Raw genomic sequence first — 6,123 nt, forward strand, 5'->3', positions numbered from 1 at the left:
ACACGTGGAGATTCCACATTATTCACGCCAGCATAATAAGTTCAGAGATGAATACTGCCCCAGCTCTCAGTGTTTGTGTGATTCATGCTGCATGGCCAAATCCAGCAATACAAATAACTCCAGTGGACAGGCCGGACCCACCTCTTTCTGTCTCTCTGATAGAATTATGGCTCTCCCTGCTCTATACTTAGCTCCTCAGACGATTGTATCTCCAGTCCTTAGCTTCATGAGGTCCAGACTGAGTTGTTTGGAGAAACGAAGGCCTTTTTCACTCAGTCAAAGATGTCTGGGAAGGATAAAAGGCACAACGGGGAGAGAGAGAGAAGACAAAAGGAGAAGGAGCTGGCACTTGTATCTTGCAGTATTTGTCCTATAGTGCCAACTGCTGAGGAACTTTTCATACAGTCACTATGGTATCGGCTGAAACATGTAGCTGCTTCTTGTTGGGACATTGTTGGGGTAAAGAGGGGGTATGTAAAGAAAGAAAGTGTGGGAATGTGTGTGCTTCAGTTGTGTCATTAAAAAGAAAGCACAGACAGAGAATGTCCAATGGCAATGTCAGGTAGACAGAAAAAGGACAAGAGATTTTGACGACATCTGTTTACTGTTTTGTTTGGCTTGTTGTGATTGGTTCAGCTTAACTGGTCTTTCCTGTTTCCTGTCCCTATCTCTCTAACTTTGCCTTAATGTCCTAAATTATGAGCTCTGACCAGAACCAGGTTTCTTTTTAATGTCTCTGGCTCACTGTAGGGGTGCAGAGGTCCATCTAGTCCATTATTTAATTTACTGTACTGTTGAAGGCTCAAATCCTCAGTATACCAGCACAGTTTATTAATGGACAACCTTTAATTTTGGTTTCAAAATTAAGAAAATATGTGTTTAAGTCCTTATGCTTTCATTTCTTAAAGTTTAGTAGAGTAGTGGTGTATTCATTCATTTTCACAGTTGTGGCTTCAAAAAGCATGATTTTGTCATGTATTGAATTACAGAAACACATATCAGAAATCATTGATATATTCAGACTGACAAGATAATCCTGCTATCCCTGCTAGTCTCTTTTAAGGAAGAAATCCATCCATTGCCTCATCACTTTCTGTTCAATTCACCGCATCCAGAGCCAGGTTTTGGTGAAAGCAGAAATGTCTGTAAACCGTGAGCCATCTGTTTAGTTTTTATATCCACTTTAATTTAAACAGACTTGAGAGGGCAGAGATGTGTTGCATATGTCTGAAAACAATAGATTCTGTAGCGAACTCCTCTTGGTGACTGGATGTTGGCCACTTTGACCATTTACACTCTTTACAGTAAACAAAAGACCTCAGAGTGGATTCATTCTCTGCATCACAGCACGTGTACTGTAATGTATGTTCTGTACAACATTAACAATTCCATCACAAATAAATATTGACTGTAAAATGAGACTATAAAAGACTGACGTTGTAATTCTTTTCCAGTGCCAGCTCACTTAAAGTCATTTCTTGTCTATACATCTTTAGCATGAACTTTGAAACGTAAATGACAGTTGTTGTTGAGATGATTTCCATGCACAATATAGTTCTACTCAAATATATAGTTCTAGTCAAAGTGGACTTGCCATTTTGTTCTGCTGCCATGTGAAACTGACGGTTCAGTGTAAGCAGTCTGAGTTCAGGATGGGGTCAGGCTTTTTTAACTTGATAAGGTTAGGCAGCTGACCTAAACTAATAACTACTCCTCTGTCAAGGCTGCACAAATAACACAAATGTGTCATCACTTTATTATAATAGCAGGAAATATTTTGATATGTTTAATCTGCAATTGGATGAGCATCAAAATAGCGATAGATGCCCGTACAATACATGTGCCAAATAACTTTTTTATTCAATGAAAAAATAATAAAAGTGCTCAAAACTGAATTTCTTGTTTTTTGGCCCGTGATCTTACATTCCCTCACTTTTTATTGATTCTGTCAAAACAGTTTTAAGATATCCTGGTAAATCAGACAAACAAACGGACTGGAAATATAACCTTCTCAGTGGACAATAGCTCAAGCTGAATTAGGTTATGATGTGGTAAAACCCTTTGAACACAGTGGCTGTAAATTTGCAGGCACTGGGCAAGAAATCAATATGGGCCACCACAGATGAAGGTAAAACTGCCAGTCAGACCCCTCACTTGTTTCCACTTGCTTCTTTCCTTTATCAATTTTAGGGAGGACTGTATTTCTTGTACTGTTTTTACACACAAACTCACCCCAAGAACAGTGAACCTCTCATTCTGGCAGCATCAGTGCCATTTTCTTTCCACCAACCTCTTCACGAGGACCACCTGTTGATTTCCCTCACTAGAATTTACTGCTCATCTGAGGGCTGAGCAACTCTGAGATCATCCTGCGGGTGTCTCAAGATCAGTGACTGTTTCTTTCCAAATCCCCTTTTAATGAGAATCAAAGTGAAGCTCAATCAGAGCTTCATCCCTTCACAGGGCCAGCCAAAGCATTAAGGAGGATCAAGGGGGCTTTCAGTAATATAAGCAAAAATCCTTGCAAACAAACCATGAGGCGACTCTACTTACACAAATTGTGCACCTTTTCATCCTTGTGTGCAGATGCTGTCCTCATTAAAGAAACACAAGAATACACACATAAGTGCAACCATAAATATAGACAAACTTTTCAGACTTTAGTCTATAAAAGCTCTGCCAAATTTTTGAATGAAAGAAGCCAGAATCAAGGAGTCACTCTCTCAAGTCTCAAGTCACTCTTGCAATCAGCCTATTGTAGGCCCTAGTAGCATTTCACATGGTTCAAGTGTGAATAAAAGATGCCACATTCCTACAATGTTTCTAGGTTACTTGTGTGTGCAAACAATCTGGAGAGACATGGAAACTTTAACTGCTGCTTTTCCATCACAAATCAATTTTAAGTGGCAGATTTCACTTCAAACTTCTGAAAGCTACAGAAACACAGTAAATTTGTCACTAGAATTAACACCTCTCAGTTGTATACCTCCGCCAAGCAGTCAAGTTGTCTGTCCAGACTCATATAATATATTTAGTGAAGATGTTAATTTAATGAGAGGTTTTAAGTATATTTTGTCATAATTAGTATATGGATTCTTGAGTTATGGCACAAGACATGTTTTGTGAGCTCACATTGACCTTGACCTTTGACCTTTGACCACCAAATTCAAATGAGTTCATCCTTAAGTCCAACTGGACATTTGTGAGATATATGTGTTTGTCACATTTGAGGGGAATCAGTATTACTTTGATCCATAACAGTGTGATTACGAATCACAGATAGACAAATCCAGAAATGTTACACACCCCATGGTCTCTCCCTGTTTCATGGCGACATAAAGATCATGATTTTTACTGTCTTGCGTGAGATGCATGGCATTTCTTTGTGACATACATGGCCATCAAAACTAAATTACTTGTATTATTGCTTCAGTTACACCACAGCCATTAGAATGGAACTCGGTTACAAAGTTGTTGGCCCTTTGATGTACACTAAACCGCCAGTGTTATTATAAAGCTAAACAGAAGATTATCTCCAGACTCTTTCATCATCAACCAAACACTCTTCTGACAGAGCTCCATATTATACCCTTTAAGAACCTTTACTGTAATAAATCAGGGTTTCGTGTGTTGCTTATAAGGTTCGTCTGAGTTATGGTACATGTTTTCAATTTATATCCGTGGAGGAATGGCTAGAATGTTGCTCTGCTGTATATACACACTCTTACTCCCAGGTATAACCGGCACTCATCCAGTAAGACTCAACAAATCAAGGCCGTCGCAGGCAACAGGTTGGTACCGTATGGCGTCACAAACATGGAATGAACAGTATGAACCATTAAGATGGGAGGGAGGAGCACAGATAAAAGAGAGAAAATAGGGAGATCAGGTTTTGTTGTCTTTAAATCCAAATCAGGTAAGGTGTTGCTATAGTTTCTGATTTGCAAACAGTTTTTTTTTTTTTTTTATGAAATAGTCAGCCAGTGAGACATTACTGCAATAAAAGTTGGGGCAGAAGAGGAGATGAAAGAGAGTGAGAGACAGTGGGAGAAAATGTGATGAGAATGAGGAATGGCAGCTTGGATCACACATGATGGTTAGCTGTATCAGCAAGACAGAGCTGTCAGTCACCCATATCAAGCCCTGGAGCAGCCTACACAGAGTCAGCATTCTTACCAAAGGGAACGCAGAAAAAGAACAAGCCTCTTAACCAAACACACAGTGCTGTAAGGTTTTGGACTTATTACCTCCATCTTGACGCCCTTCTAAGTAGAACTCATGAACACTGCTGAAATATAAAGTGGAGAAATTGGACTGACAAAGAATATATCTTGTATTTGATAAGGTATTTCTGCACTATAAAGGTACTGAGTCTGATCTGATTTGTTGTATGAACTCAATGTGTTCTGTAGTTGTAAGCTTGGCTAACTGACGTTTGAAAGAAAGACCAAGCAGTACAGTTATTCTATTTGTTTTCTCCATACAGGCCAATGTGAAGAATTTGTCTCTGGTTAGCTATGCTGGCAGATTCTGAAGTAAGCTGAAAGAAACTGCTTAGTCAGTGTTCACACGTGATGCACACTGCACCAGTTGGTTAAGTGGCGATGCTGCAGCCTGCAGAGCAAAGCGAGCTCTGTTCCTGTGCAACTTGAAATGTTTATCTTTAGAGTGGACTAAGTGTTTATAGATGTGAGAGAGGATGAATTCTTTCCATGTAGCAAAAGCCTCAGTTTCCCTCTTGGTATCTCCCGTTGCCTCTGTTTTGCTTCCATTTCACTGCGAAGTGAAGTTCTCCCACAGCCGATTTGAGGTCATTTTGGTATTTACATCACAAAAGTAAACTTAAGTACAATGGATGGTGTGCCCTTTACAGGATTTTTTTCTCACTTGGGTGTGTGTCTAAGGTATGTTGACCTCTGTTTCTTGGAATATGAAGAAAATTCCCTTTGCAGTAACATTATGAGGACCCTCTCTCAGACACAAACATACAACTTGAGTCAACTGAATTTTGCCTACAGAAAGTTCCTACATGAGCAGGCAGCTCATGTAGGAACTTTCTTTCTTAAAAATAACTTAACTATATTAAGTTAAGTTTGGGACTGACAGCACACTATGAGTGTCATGCATGTGGGAAACATTAGTAAATGTTTCCCATATGCAAATGCTGATTACACAAAACCCTTCAGAAGATTAACTAACCTTGGTCCAGACACTAGCTCTTTCTTTACTTCTCTCTCTCCTGTCTTCTTTTCATGAGGCCTGTCTATTTATCTCCACCTCATTTCTCTCACGGCTCACTTAAAATCGGCACACATTCGCCGTGGGTGTTGAATGAGCCATTACTGAAGGCGCAAAGTCATTTAATGGGGTATGAAGTGACTTCTTGCCTCCTGGTTTTGATTACAAGAATTCCCTTAAATCTGTGCCATGCGCTGTGACTGTGTGTATTACAGATTTGCCACTCTGCTCTGCCGCCGATGCTCCATACAGAAACACCAAAAGCCAGAAACGTGATGAACATCAACACATTTGCAGCGCTATAAAGCATCGCTAAAAAGTACTGTGAATACTCCAGCACTACTGGCCCATTTCCCAGACAGGCACTAAGTCTGCTTCTAGGCTAAGGTGCTTGTTTACACCTAACACATTAGCTTGTTCAGATATGGTTTGTGTCACCCTGAATTCAGCCTTACATAAATGAATGCTCTGATTTCCCGAAGAAAGATTAGTTAGAGTTAGTATAGGACTAAATGAGGACTTAAATAAACAAAGCAGGTTTGAATTTTAAATGAATGCTGTCTGTCAGCACTGATGTATGGATATGAACTGCAGCATTTCATAATGACCAACGGGGGGCCACTAACTGGACAAGTAGTTACTGACAGGAACAATCCACTCATAATCCAGATGAAAACTTGTTTGCGTGACTCTTTTACAGTGTTTTGCTTTACTTTTCGAAGAAAATGTGTCATTTCATTTCTGTGTAGCTCAGATGTGCATGACTGTCATAAAGGGGAAAGCCTAGACATGTTTTTCTCTGACTCCTGATTGCTATAATTTTGGTCTTTTCACGATTACCTGCAGGTTTATCATTAGGTCAGTGCTGTACGCAGATACTCTTAC

This window comes from Lates calcarifer, linkage group LG20, assembly GCF_001640805.2.
Source record: "Lates calcarifer isolate ASB-BC8 linkage group LG20, TLL_Latcal_v3, whole genome shotgun sequence".
NCBI lineage: Eukaryota > Metazoa > Chordata > Actinopteri > Centropomidae > Lates > Lates calcarifer.